This window comes from Sciurus carolinensis, unplaced genomic scaffold (genome assembly GCF_902686445.1).
Source record: "Sciurus carolinensis unplaced genomic scaffold, mSciCar1.2, whole genome shotgun sequence".
Classification (NCBI taxonomy): domain Eukaryota; kingdom Metazoa; phylum Chordata; class Mammalia; order Rodentia; family Sciuridae; genus Sciurus; species Sciurus carolinensis.
In genome coordinates this window covers 382,336-395,877 of record NW_025920221.1, presented here as the reverse complement: position 1 = coordinate 395,877, position 13,542 = coordinate 382,336, and the positions used below count along the sequence as shown (strand labels likewise).

The following is a 13,542-nucleotide window of genomic DNA, read 5'->3' as shown; positions in this document are numbered from 1 at the left end:
GCTCCTTGTAAAGTTTTCCAGGCCTTGGTAGCAGCCACAGCAATTTGAGCATATACTGCTGGATGAAAGTTAAGCTGTGCCTGTACTCCCTCATAGGGTCCTGTTCCCATTAGCATGTCTCTGTCTACTTGTGGGTTTCCTGCAGCTACGTTACGCCTTGCAGTATCTGTTGAAAGTTCCTGCCAAGCTGTTTTCCACATGAGGTACTGTCCTCCTGATAATGTGGCTCTAGCTAGATTAGTCCAATCCAAGGGCAACAGATTTAGAGACATCATGGTTTCCACCAGAGACACCGTAAAGGCTGATTGAGGCCCATAAGTACTGACAGCTTCCTTTAGCTGTTTGACCATCTTGAAATCTACAGGTTGGTGATAACGTTGTTGCTGTGCATCCTCAAACACTGGATAAATGGTAGATGTTAAAGAAGCCCATCCTTGATGTCTACTATAAGGTTCCTTTTCTATAGACTCCATTTGTGGTGCACTAGGCGCTACAGGCGCTAGAGGATGCTCAGAGCGCTCAGATCGCATTGTTAGCTTCCCAAATGTCTTTTCTAGTTCCTCCCCTGAAAGTTCCTCTTCTGAATCCTCCCCGCCTGAGTCACACTTCCCTTCTGAGTGATGAGAACAAGACCGTTCCTCTTTAATCTCCTCTAAGACCTGACTTCCCTCTTCTAAAGGTCCTCTTAGGTTTCGTTTCTCTTTGTGCTACAAACAAGATTTAATCAAAGACCAAATGGCTAAAGTTCCCACAGGAAGCGACTTTTGTTTCTCTGCTGTGCGCAGATCTTCTCCTAATTGCTCCCATTGAGGGATATTTATCAATCCTTCTTCCAAAAACCACGGAGAAACCTTTTCTATGGTATCAAGAAACGTTCTAGCTGTTTTAACTTTTAACGGAGTTCCGTGATTTTTCAGCAGCTCTCTGAGAGGCTGTTGCATTCTAATTTTAGACAGTTCTGTTCCCATGGTTAAATTTCACAACACTAAGAGCTAATCCAAGTACAAAAACAAACCACACAACTAACACAAAAATAACACACACAACACAAACAATCTGGTACCACTGCATCTATCTATGAAGTTTTAATTTTTTCTGGGTTCTTTACCCTTCACTGCCGGCTACCAATGATGGACTCAAGGTCATAAATGAACTACCTATGACGGACTCAAAGTCATAAAATGAAATACCAATGACGGACTCAAGGTCTTAATATGAAAATAAATAATTACCTTTTACTTTACCTGTAGAATCCCGGGTTTCGGCACCACCTATCGCACTCCCTGCCCGCAGAGAGACACGACACCTGGTTCTTTTCAGCTCTTTATTGTGCGCGTCTGCCGTGGTTTTCTTTCTTGCTTCTTCTTCCTCTTTTGGGGGAAGCTACACCTCACTATATGCCTCCAAGCAACCAATCATCATACAGAGCACGAGGGGAGAGCGTGGACAGATACAGGCAGCATATACAGGCATGCAGTGTCCATGAGGGGGCCTCAACCAATCACTGAAACTTCCTCAAGCGACATCAGTTGTTTGCGCACAAGCTAGCTATACTCAACCGCACTGGCATCCTGCCAGGCGCCATCTTGGCCTTGCCACACCTAGGGCCAGGGGTCCGGCCGAAACCCCGACAGTCAGTCTCCAGTACCTAAAAAGAAATTATTCTCAAAAAGCTTGCATGACCTTGACCTTGCCCACTTGTCCAAAAACTGCTCCCTTCCTGGATGTTCAGGATGCACCCAGCCTAGAGAGGAGCTGTTCAGGCCCTGGTGGGCATGGCAGTGGGTGGAAGCCAGTGGGTATGTCCACCCCACAGTGCTCCAGAGGGGGCTTCTGGGAGGAGGGCTGGGTCCAGGGCACCTCTGCAGAGGCCAGCCCCCCAGAGTACCCATCCTGTACTGTAACACACTCAAAGCCCAGAAGGCCATGTGCAGGCAAGAAGGGCCTTGTGCTGGAAGTCTCAGAGTCCAGCCTCCTTTGTGGGGAGGAGGACTCAGAGGCCAGCCTCCTGTGGGGAGGAAGCTGCTCTCTGGAGCCAGAGTGGGAGGCTACAGCTGAGCTCCACCCCTCACAGGTGTTGTGGAGGTGGAGGAGGGTGAGGTAAACAGGCAGGAACTGTGCATCACGTCCCACTCCATCACCAGGATCTCCTTCACCAAGGAGCCACATGTGCAGCAGGTGAGCCCAGCCCTCCGCAAGATAGCTGTGGTGTGTGTGTGATGGCCAGCAGGACCTCTGCAGGTGCCTGTGTCTCCTCCCCCAAGTCCATCTCCTGGGCCTCCTGGCTCCTCCCTGGCTGATGGGCAGGTGGTTGCCAGGCTGCTTCCCTCTCACAAACACCCTCGTGCTTGTGTGTAAGTGTCCAGGTTGGCTCACTCCTGTGTGTGCTGCTGCTGCCCCAGTCCCTGGCCTCACTCTGGTGCTGAATCTGACGGCAGCAGACAGTCCCTCATTCACATTCGAATCCAGCCTTTGATTGAGGGCTCAAACTTGCTGGGGTCATGGGTTCTGCTGCTGGTGTGGGTGGACACGTGGCCTACTGTGGTTGTCCACCTGCGGTCTGCTTTCCAGCATGATTGGTGATGGGAGCTTCTCTGTAGCCACCTTTCTTGCCAGGTTTCCTTTCATTCCATGGCTTGGGTTCTTGCTCCGTGTTTCCTGTGCTCCTGCAGCTTCCTTTACAGTCAGAACCCTGACGTCCCAGATGGGTGCACCTGGTGACTGCTGCAGTCCTGGCTCTCTAGGGCATGAGCAGGGTCCCTCATGGACGCCACTGCAGGGCATGCAGCCTGACCCCATGACACCCAGTGCAGGTTCTGGGGCTCTTGTGCCCTTGTTGTCTGCAGGAGGGTCCCATGCACCTCTGTCTGCAGGTTCTTTTTATTGAGCATTTCCCTTTCTGGATGGGCTTCTGAAAAGGACCCGAGGTTCCAAACTTTTACATGAAAGTCACATGGAACGTGTGAAGTAGCCTGGGAGCACCAGCTGGCAGTGCTGGTGAGGCCAGCGACTGTGTGGTCAGTGTGCTTAGAGCTCTTGGTGCCTGGTGCTGGGCGAGCACTCTGCTGATGGGTACCCTCCCAGCCCACAGACCTTGTAGGGGGTTGGCTTCCAGAGACTTTTTGCAGCCTCTATTGGAGGACTCTGCTTCTCCACTTGAAGCAGCCCATGCAGGAACTGGGCATGTCTGACAGGGTGGGCCCAGCAGGCCAGGGAGGTCCTCCTGTGCTGGCTCCATCAGGTGGCATCTTTAGTCCCCAGCTGCATTCCTCCTAGTCCAGGTAGAGTGCTCTCAGTGGCTCTGCTTTCACTGGGCAGGTCAGGCCTCTTGGTTGTGGGAGCAGGCCTGTGCCCTGGCTGCTGCCAGTGTCGGGCAGCCTCTGTGGGTCCTGTGTGCCTGCCTCACTCCCTCTGCCCAGCTCTCCTCCTCAGTCACTTGCCCTGCTGCCTCGTTGGTCAGCCTCTTTATCCTCCTCACACTCGCCAGTGGCCATCTGTTCTTTCAGGGTTTTATTTTTTCTGGAGAACTAGCTTTGGGTTTTATCAATTAAACAAAATGTTCCTCTTTTGCCAGGGGAAGGAAGCAGTGCACTGGAGTGGGTGCCTGGGGTGTAACCTAAGAAGCCAGCACCCAGGCCTGGGTCCTCTGCTGCTGCATCTATTTCCTACCCCAGCACTCTGCTGACCTGACTGACCACAGGTGGGAAGCAGGCCTGCATCTTCCCCTTGAATCACTGTGGAAACACATCATGCTGGAGTCAGGGTCCAGAATGTGGGAGGTGAGGGACTGGTGCTTGGTGAGCAGCTGTCTGCCCTGCCAGGTGCTGCTGGGCAGAAGGCTGTGACCCTGCCATGACCATGTGTTTGGAATTTTTGGGGGGTGGGTACCAGGGATTGATCCCAGAGGCACTGGACTACTGAGCCACATACCCAGTGCTAGTTTGTGTTTTATTTATAGACAGGGTCTCACTGAGTTGCTTAGCACCTCAAGTTTGCTGAGGCTGGCTTTGAAATTGTGATCCTCCTGCCTCAGCCTCCCAAGTCACTGGGATTACAGGCATGTGCCACTGTGCCTGGCCTGGAATTTCTTCACAACGAAGGTGCTGTGGGGGCATGGCCTTGCTGAGCGTGAGTTCTACTGCATCCTGAATCCTTCAGCCTGGTCACAATGTCCCCACACTGTCCTGTTCTACCCCTTGACCTTTGGTGGGAGTCATAGGCTCGGTGGGTGCCGCCATCCCACCACATCCTTGCAGCTCGGGTTGGTTCAGTATTGGGGTCATCTGTGTTGACAGTGTGTTTGTTGCTCCTGGTGAATGTTTCTTTGGTGAGCCTCACACAGACTCATACTCCTCTTCTTGTGAAGGAGAAGGTTGTGCTCCCTCAACCCCAGGCCTGAGCACACATGCTTTCCTGGGCTGCCTCTGCTGCGGCCAGAGGTGGCTCTTTTCTCATACACCTTCTTGGTGTTCAAAAGAAGGGCCTTTTTATCTGCTTTGTTATGTTATTTTCACACGTCCAGCCCCAGTCTCTTGCCAGTTACCTAAGCCCATTTCCATACATCAGAAACGAGATGCCTGCCGTCGCAGTGCGAGAGCCGCCTCTCCAGGCTGTTTTCTCTGTTTTGGTCCTTTGCCTTGCTCTCCGGAAAACTTCCTCATCACCATCTCCACACTGTGGTGGAATTCTGAGCTGTGCTGGAGAGCTTGTTTCCATGGATTGTCTCCTCTCCCTCTCCCGCCCGCCCTTTTAAACATGCTGCTCTGGTTTCATCCATGGGTACAGCAGCTTCTCCTGCCTCTCTGAGTGCATTTGTTTTCAATTTTGTTTTTGAGATGGGGTCTCACCTTGCTCCCCCAGCTGATTCTGAACTCTTGCCAGGGGCTCTCCTCCTGCCCCTGACTGCTGAATAGCTGGAGCTTCAGGTGCTGACTGCACACAGTTTCTCACTGAGTTACTTGTGACGGTTTTAGTTTTCTTCTTTCTCCATTCCTTTTTTCCTTCCAAGTTGCTTTCTAATATTTTTTTGTTTTTGTTTTGCATTTCTTCTTTGAGGTTTATTTAGATGAATGATGTGCTGGGGGGTCCCACCACCACCCCCAGCCAGGTTCATGAGGAGGACTGAGACAGAGTGGCACTGGCAGCTAAGACCCCCACAGAAGGGACACAGGGAAGGCAGGAAAGGGACAGGGGCAGGTGGGTCTGGAGGAAATGGGCTCCTGCTCCCCAGGCAGAAGGCACCCCAGGGTTCACCAGAGAGGCAGGTGTGCAGGCTGCAGGCCAAAGGTGTACCCTCCTGGTGTGTGCCGTGCAGACCCCAGGGGAGAGAGGTTTCTGTGGGGACCCCAAAGAAGGAGACTGTCCTGCTGCTGGAAACTGGCCCAGCTGTCAGGTTCAGGGCTGGGAATCTCACGTGGTAGTCCAGCACTCTGGGCCTGACCAAGGGCTGGGCTGCTAGTCTGAGGCACCAAAGCCCTGCCCTGTAAAGATGGGGCAGGGTCTGCAGAGTATCCACTTCTTCGATGTCCCCTTTAGTTTTGGTTTTCCATACATCTGCTACTCAGCATGTGGACATATTTTTAACAGCTTTTAAAGATACGATTCATGTACTATAGCAATTAGTTCCTTAAAGTGTGCAATTCTGTGAGTTTTAGTGTAACCACAGAGTTGATTTTAGAGCATATTCACATCCCAAAAGAAACCTTGTGCCCCCAACTGTCTCCCCAGGTCCCCACCTGCCCTGGCCCTCAACAGACACTCATCCATGTCTCCAAACTGGCCAGTTCTGGACACTTCCAAAGTTGGGGCCATTTTCTTGTGTCTGGCTTCTCTCCACTGAACCTGATGTCCTCAAGGTGTGGCCAGGGGAGGGGGCTTTCTGTTTATCCCCCGGTACTGACAGGCAGGCTGGGGTCATGCTGTCTGTGGTCAGGAATAGTGCCTAAGGGCCTCCTGAATACACTCTTGGCAAAACTGTTCCTAGGATGTGTTCCCCACTGCCACCTGGGTCTAGCATGTTGGGCGGGCTGCCTCCCTGTGTCCTCTGAAGACCCTGCAGAGTCCAGGCTTCTGGATGCCGCCCGTGGGCTCTACTCCCCAGTCCTGACCATGCCCATCTTGTCCTTGCCATCTGCTGTCCATCCACTTGTGCTGCAGCCCACCACACCTGGCAGCAGCCTGGACAATCCAGGGCTGCCTGCTGTCCCCAGAGGTTCAGAGAGGACCCAGGACCCAGAGCCACCTTTCCTAGTGTCTGGCAGGAGCTCTTACAGCCAGAAACTGCCCTCAGCCACTTATATGCAGCACAAGTAGCTCTGCAGATGGAGAAACAGATGTTCAGTCCACGTGCTACAGGGTGTAGTCCTGCCCTTGTGGTTCTGTGCTGGTGCCCTGCTGAAGCCATCATCCTGACCCTCGCACCCTGCCTCCTGAAGACCCACAGTTGCATCCAAAACCTCTCTGAGTCCCCTGCCCACTGTACAGTGGGGCTTGCCTGCCCTCCCAGGGCTAACCTGCTGCCCACACCTGCAAGGAGACACCACCTGCCACCTGCTGTCCATCACTGGGCCACTTCATCTGTCCCAGTTCCTTGGTGGAACACATTTTGGCTGTTTGAGAATCCACACAGTTGTGGTCAGCTTGCATACGATCCTCCCACCCCCCCCACCCCAGTGTGCAGTGTGATACATACAGGTGGACAGATAGAACGAGATCCTTGCAGGAAGACTCTGCTCCTCAGGTGCCCACAGGGTTCCCTGAGGCATGTCCCTGAACTGGAGGGCTGGAAAGTGGTCAGAAAGTGACTGCCTGTGTGTGTCTGCCTATCGCGTCCCCTCTGGCCGCAGAGAGAGACACGACAAATGTCTGAAGCTTTGGAAGTTTATTGTGCACAGTCCCTCTCCTACGCTTCTCTTACTCCTAGCTTCTGCGCACTCCCAGCTTCCCTTCTCCCAGCTTCTTCCAGCTTCCGCGTACTCCCAGCTTCCAGCTTGGCTTCAGCCTCCGCCTTCGCCGCTTCTTCCGCTTCTCCCTCTTCTTCAGCCCCCGCCGCTTCTGCCTCTTCCTCAGCTTCTTCCCCTACTCTCCCACCCACCAGGCTTATATACACTTCAACCAATCAGGGGAGAGTACATGAGATAAATGCGGACAGCTGCAATCATAGGATGGGTACACGAGGGGGGCATGCTCTAGTCACATCGTTAACTAGCCAATCATTGGAATTCGCTGGTTGTTTACTGTATAGCTGGCTGCTTTTGGCTCAGCATCAGGTGCCATCTTGACCATGCCTAAGGCTGGGGGTCTCAGAAACCCCGACATCTGCCCTTTCCCCCAGAGGGACCCACAAGAGGCGGGAGTGGGGCCAGGGATGTAACTGTGGGCTGAGGGTGGGGCTGGGGCATGGCTATGACTGAGGGTGGGACCTGGGGGGTGGGTCTGGGGACTGGGGGCATGGTCTGTTGGTTGACTGCTCCTCTGCAGTGCTTGCTGGGCAATGTCTGGGCACCTATGGAGGCTGGGCCTTGGGGAGATGATAGGTTCTGTGGGCTGGTGCTGCTGCCCACATTTTTGGTTTGTTTTCTTTCCTTGTGTGTGTACTAGGGATTGAACCCAGGGGTGTTTAACCACTAAACCACACTAAGCCCCAGCCGTTTCTATTTTTTTATTTAGTGACAGGGTCTTGCTAAGTTGCTGGCCTCAAACTGGTGATCCCCCTGCCTCAACCTCCTGAGCTGCTGGGATCACAGATGTGGCCACTGCACCCTGCTGGCAATCTCCCACCCAGATCCTCCCCAGCCCTTTCTGTCTCCTGTGAGGGTCTCATTCTGTCTCTCCAGCTGCATGCCTCACACTGCACTTTGAGACATGCAGGGCTTGCCACCCTCCTGGGCTCGAGGCTAACCTGCCATCCTGTGGGTGAATGCTTGCTGCCCTCAGGGTCTGCTGGGTCTGTGCTCCAGTCCTGGATCCACCCTCCCTTCTTAAATGGTACATTTAGAAGAACAGAACTGATAACTCTGTTATCAGTTCCTTGGTTTGTAGTTAGTGTTTTCTGTGTCCCGTCAAATACTTTTACTTAAGCCAAAATGGAGAGAGTTCCATCTCACCTTCCTCAAGAGGCTTCTTGACCTTTCCTTTGGCTTGAGGTCTGTGGCCTGGGGCCAACTGCTCCTTACAGTGTGCAGTGGTGGCCAGGTGCCCCCACCACATTCCTTGGTTCCAGCACTGGTACTTAAAGACTCCCTTCCACTTGAGGGTTGTGAGTCCATGGGTGGGGCTCGACCTCCAGACTCCACGCTTTGCTTTGTATTAAGTTAGCTGATACTCATTGTCTAGCAGTTCCATTTTTCCACAATTCTTCTGGCTCTTCTGGGACCCATGTAGAACCTGCTTCTCAGTTTCTAGAAGAGCAATTATTGGGATCACTTGAATTTCTAGGTGAATTTGTAAGGAGGCACAATCTTGTTGACTGAGTACTCAAGTGTAGTCCATGGTCAGCTTCTTCATACTGTGGACATGTGGATGCCTATGCCTGTGAGCATCAGAAGGGGCAGCTGCAGCCTTGAGCAGCATGGAGCTGTCACCCCACAGGGAGAGGAGGAAGTTGGCCCATCCATCATGAGGCTGGACTGATTGATCTAGGTCTCTCCTAGCCAGGTTTCATGGCCATCAGTGAGGTTTTGGTATCATATATCATTTGTTAAATTTTATCTCTGAGAATTTTGTGGTTTTGGCTGCTATTATGAATGTTTTTTTTTTTATTTTCCAATTATTTTTTGCTAATATATAGAAATCACAGTGGGCCCTTAAATATATTTGTATCACATGACTTTGTTAAAATCATTTACTTGGGCTGTGGCTCAGTGGTAGAGCACTTGCCTCGCATGTGTGAGGAACTGGGTTTGATCCTCAGCACCACATGAAAATAAATAATAAGATAAAGGCATTGTGTCCATCTACAGCTGAAACAGATATTTTTAAAAAATCATTTACATCACTGACTTTTTATGGATTTCTTCTTGGGGCTTGGTCCTGGATGCCTGAGTGTCTCTCTGATGCCCTGGTTGACTGATTGACACTGGGGATGCTAGGAGGCACTCTGCCACTGGGCCACCCCACAGCCTTTTCTGTTGAGACAGGGTCTCCCTGAGTTCCAGGCTGTCCTGGGCTGCAGGCAAAGGGAGATTTCTCCAGAGCTCCCTTGAAGTATTGGTGAGGCACAGAGTGATGGCATGGCTGGCCGTGGGCCTGCATGTCACATGGCAGCCCTGCTGTCAGGTCCTTCAGAGCACTGTGTGATCTCAGGTCAGCAGCGCTGGGCAGGTCAGACTGTCTGACTTGAGACCTGAGGACCATGTGCTCCTGTTCTGGTGGAAACAGCCTTGTTGTGATTCTTGTGGATTAGTGGCTCAGAGGTACTGATGGGTTCCCAAGGACACACTGGCCGTTAGTTCAGACAGTTTAATATAACTTTTGCTAATGTTTACTTAGATGTTTTGGAAAGATTTCTGATGTCTATCAATCATATCTTCCAAATAGGCATAGACATTAGGTAATATACCTGCTCCACTATTTTCTTGGAGACCTGTTTTTTTTTGTTTGTTTGTTTTGTTTTTTCCTCTCTAATCTAGAGCAGTTGTATCCATCATCCTTCCTTTTTTCATCATTCTGGGACTTCTTCCACTCTTTTACTGTGGTTGGATCTCCTGTTACTTAGACCTGTTTTGTTGTTTTCTTCTCTTGTTTTGCTGGAGCACATCCTCCAATAGCTTCCATGGAAGGAGTAGGAGGTGATGTTCTGGTGACTCTGAAATCCTTCTATTAGAGTCATATCCAAGTAGAAAGAGACATCCAGGACAAAGTGACTGCCACAGTCCAGCAGAGTTCCATTAAGATGTCATGGAGTTCCAGGTGTCACAAGAGGAGGACATGTGGCAGGTCATCCGCTTCCAGAGGCACCCTGCCTTTTGTACCTCAGGGTTCACCCTAGCTGGTCTTGCCTTGCAGGCCAGTCCCTGCCCTCCCTGTTGGTGTGCTCTAGTGTGAAGCACCAATCCCATGTTTTGTGATCCCAAGGGGACATCTGGAAGGGCTCCTGTCCCAGATAGTGGCCTGAGGCTCAGCCATGGGCAAACCTCATGCTCACAGTGGCCACAGATCTTCTCCACTCTCTGATGTTATTGCACTGCAGAAAAGGACACCCCTCCTGCCTCCATGCAGCCTGCCTCCCCTCCCAGTTCTCCAGTGAGGGGTGTCATGAGGACTAAGAGGTAGAGGGCCTGAGCTGAGGGTAGGAGGCCAGGTCACATTCTTGGCTTCCCCAAACCCAGCAACCATGGCCAGTCACTTGGCTCCACTTCATACACAAGGAAAGAGGTTCAGAAAAAAATAAAGTACTTACTGTCCCATGGTGCTGGCGATTCTCCAATGAGAGCAATGGAAGGGATCACATGGTGTTCAAACACCACACAGGGTTGGGGATCATTATTAATCATGAAGGAAGTGAAGTCATTCCTGGGAGTCAGTTAATTTTCCAATTTGCTGAGATTTCCAGGGTCTGTTTTACCTGTGAGTTGAGGCTACACAGAACTGTATGAGTTCCTGCAAGACAAAGGGGCCCAGAGTTTCCAGGGCTTCAATTTACAGCAAAGAGTAAAAGCATTAGAGCAACCTCACTGCACATTAGACTCACCTGGAGGCTGTTTAAGCTCCTGCTGCCCGAGCCATGCTCCAGGCCTGGGCCCCTGCTTCAGGCGCTCTTTAAAGTTCCCAGAGATCCCAGCATGCAGCCAGATGGAGAACACCCCCACGGGAGGCTCCCTCTCAGGGTGGTTCTCACCCCTGGCTGCATTCAAAAGGGGACGTTAAAGACCTTAGTTGCTGGGACTTCACCAGGAGAGCTGCATTAACCTGCTCCAGGCCAAAGCAGCCCAGGTTTCCCCCTGGGAATTAGTTGTGAGGGGCATGTGGGGACCTCTGGAGTTTTAGGTTGTAAACCCACTTGCAAGGAGGAAACAGGGGGAGCTGATGTCCCCTCTGTCATCCCACTTCGCTGCTTTTCTCTGCAGGAGCTGCCACATTTCTTTCCAAACCATTTCCTCTGCCGTCATCACTGCCAATGAGGCAGACCTCATGAACACAGACTGAGGGCATGACAGATGCAGCCTCTCAGTTTAAGGTGACACTCTTCTGGGGTTAAGTGGGAGGGTCTGGGCTGAGGACTTCCCCTGAGTGCCTGCAAAGACACAGAGGTGGCTTCATGCTCCTCAGTGGTGGAGAGCCTGCCTGGAATCTGGGGACCTGCCAAGATGGAGGACAGAGGGTCTTGACTCTGAGTGTACCTCCATGGGGGGTGGTCATTCAGAGTGGAAGCCACCATTCCCTTGCGAGAGATGAAGGAATGTTGGTCTGTCCCATGGAGAGAGGTCTTGCTGATGGTGTGGAAATAACCATCTTGTGCTTCTGTAAACCTCATCACTTCCAAGTCCATGGAGGAGCCAGACTGCAGCACAGTCCCAGGGTTTAGAACCCTCTCCTTCTCATCCCAGGACACTCTCCCAGGCTGTCCTCCTCTGACTATTGGCTGTTTCTCCAGAGTGCCAGGCCCCTAGAGCTGCCCGGCACTTGGAGAAAGTCTACAGTCCTGCCTTTAGGCCCCCACCAGTGCCAGGCTGGCTGGAGCCCGCACCAGAGGCTCTGAAGGGAGGCAGAGGGATTCTGTGTTGGTTTTAGCACTTGCTGACTGTTGACCTCAGACTGGATGGTGATTCTCTAACCTGTCAAATGGGATAATTGTTCTGCTTAACAGGACTTTGTAAGGCTCAAACATGGTCATGTGAGCAGATTTGTTTGAAAAGCAATTCCAAGGCACATAAATGCCAGGGTTTATATTCAGGGCACCATCCTGCTGGCTCAGTGGTGCTGCAGAAAATGCTGCAACCCCTCATTCTCAGAAAGCTCTTTATAACCCTTCAGAAGTTTATGTCTCTGCAGGTCCACATATCACATGTTTGTGACTAGATGGGCCCATTAAATCAGGAACTAATACCCAGGCTAATTAAATGCTTCTGACACTTGTTACCAACTACCAGGGTTGAAGTGAAGTCAGACAATTTGGTGTGTTTTATTGGAGCCTTTGAGTACCATTCTGGTGGAGCTGGCCTCTCCTGGGTTGAGCCCCAGGACTAGAGAAACACAGTGGAAAGATGGATTTGATCCTTAACTGATTTCTATTTTAAGACACAAGCTGTGGGGATTATTACAAAATTACTCCAGTTAATTAAAAACTAAGAAAGTTTGAAGTAATTTAGTAGTGTTTGTGCATTTTGTCCTAGAGCGGTCTCTGTGGATGTGCTAAATTCAGGGACCATGTGGCTTTCCCTTATCACTGATTGCAACATGGAAACTCAGCAAGATTTAAGTATTGACATTGATTTTCCTTTGTCATCAGAAGAAACCTTCAGCAGCTCTGAAGAATTTTAGTTAGTCAGACTTGGAAAATTGATCTAATGGTTTCTCTAAAGGAGCCCTCATCTCCTTCTCTAGTAAAGGTGTGAAATGTTCATTTTTGTGTTTGAAGTAGCTGAGCAATTTGTTATTATGTTCCTGCTCTCCCCCCAAATGCAGCCTAAGCCTTCTACTAATTGATTTTCATGTGGAGGTTCAGTTCTGTTAGGAAGCAATTAGAATTTCTAAAATTCAGAAAGAACAAGGAAATATCACAACAGATATGAGTGAAATACAAAATATAATAAGAAGCTATTTTGAAAATCTATACTCCAACAAAACACAAAACCTCGAAGACATCAACAGATTTCTAGAGACATATGAATTACCTAAACTGAATGAGGAGGACATACACAACTTAAATAAATCAATTTCAAGCAATGAAATAGAAGAGGTCATCAGAAGTCTACCAACAAAGAAAAGTCTGGGACCAGATGGGTTCTCAGTCGAGTTCTACAAAATCTTTAAAGAAGAGCTCATTCCAATACTCCTCAAAGTATTCCATGAAATACAAGAGGAGGGAACCCTCCCAAACTCATTCTTTGAATCCAATATCACCCTGATACCTAAACCAGACAGAGACACATCAAGGAAAGAAAATTTCAGACCAATATCCTTAATGAACATCGACGCAAAAATTCAACAAAATTTTAGCAAATCGCATACAAAAATATATTAAAAAGATAGTGCACCATGATCAAGTGGGTTTTATCCCAGGGATGCATCCAGAAATCAATAAATGTCACTCACCATATCAACAGACTTAAAGTTAAGAATCACATGATTATTTCAATAGATGCAGAAAAAGCATTCATTAAAATTCCGCATCTCTTCATGCTCAAAACACTAGAAAAAATTGGGGAAGTGGGAACATTCCTTAACATTGTAAAGTTCATCTACACTAAGCCCATGGCCAATATAATTCTAAATGATGAAAAACTGAAAGCATTCCCCCTAAAAACTGGAACAAGGCAGGGATGCCCTCTTATACCACTTCTATTCAACATCATCCTTGAAACTCTAGCCAGAGCAATTAGA

The 13,542-nt window shown here is 50.1% G+C and overlaps 1 pseudogene; it reads left to right on the top strand.

Annotated features, from left to right (window-relative positions):
- LOC124975193 (peroxynitrite isomerase 2-like) overlaps nt 1-13,542 on the top strand; it is a 38,890-nt pseudogene that overhangs the window by 8,719 nt on the left and 16,629 nt on the right.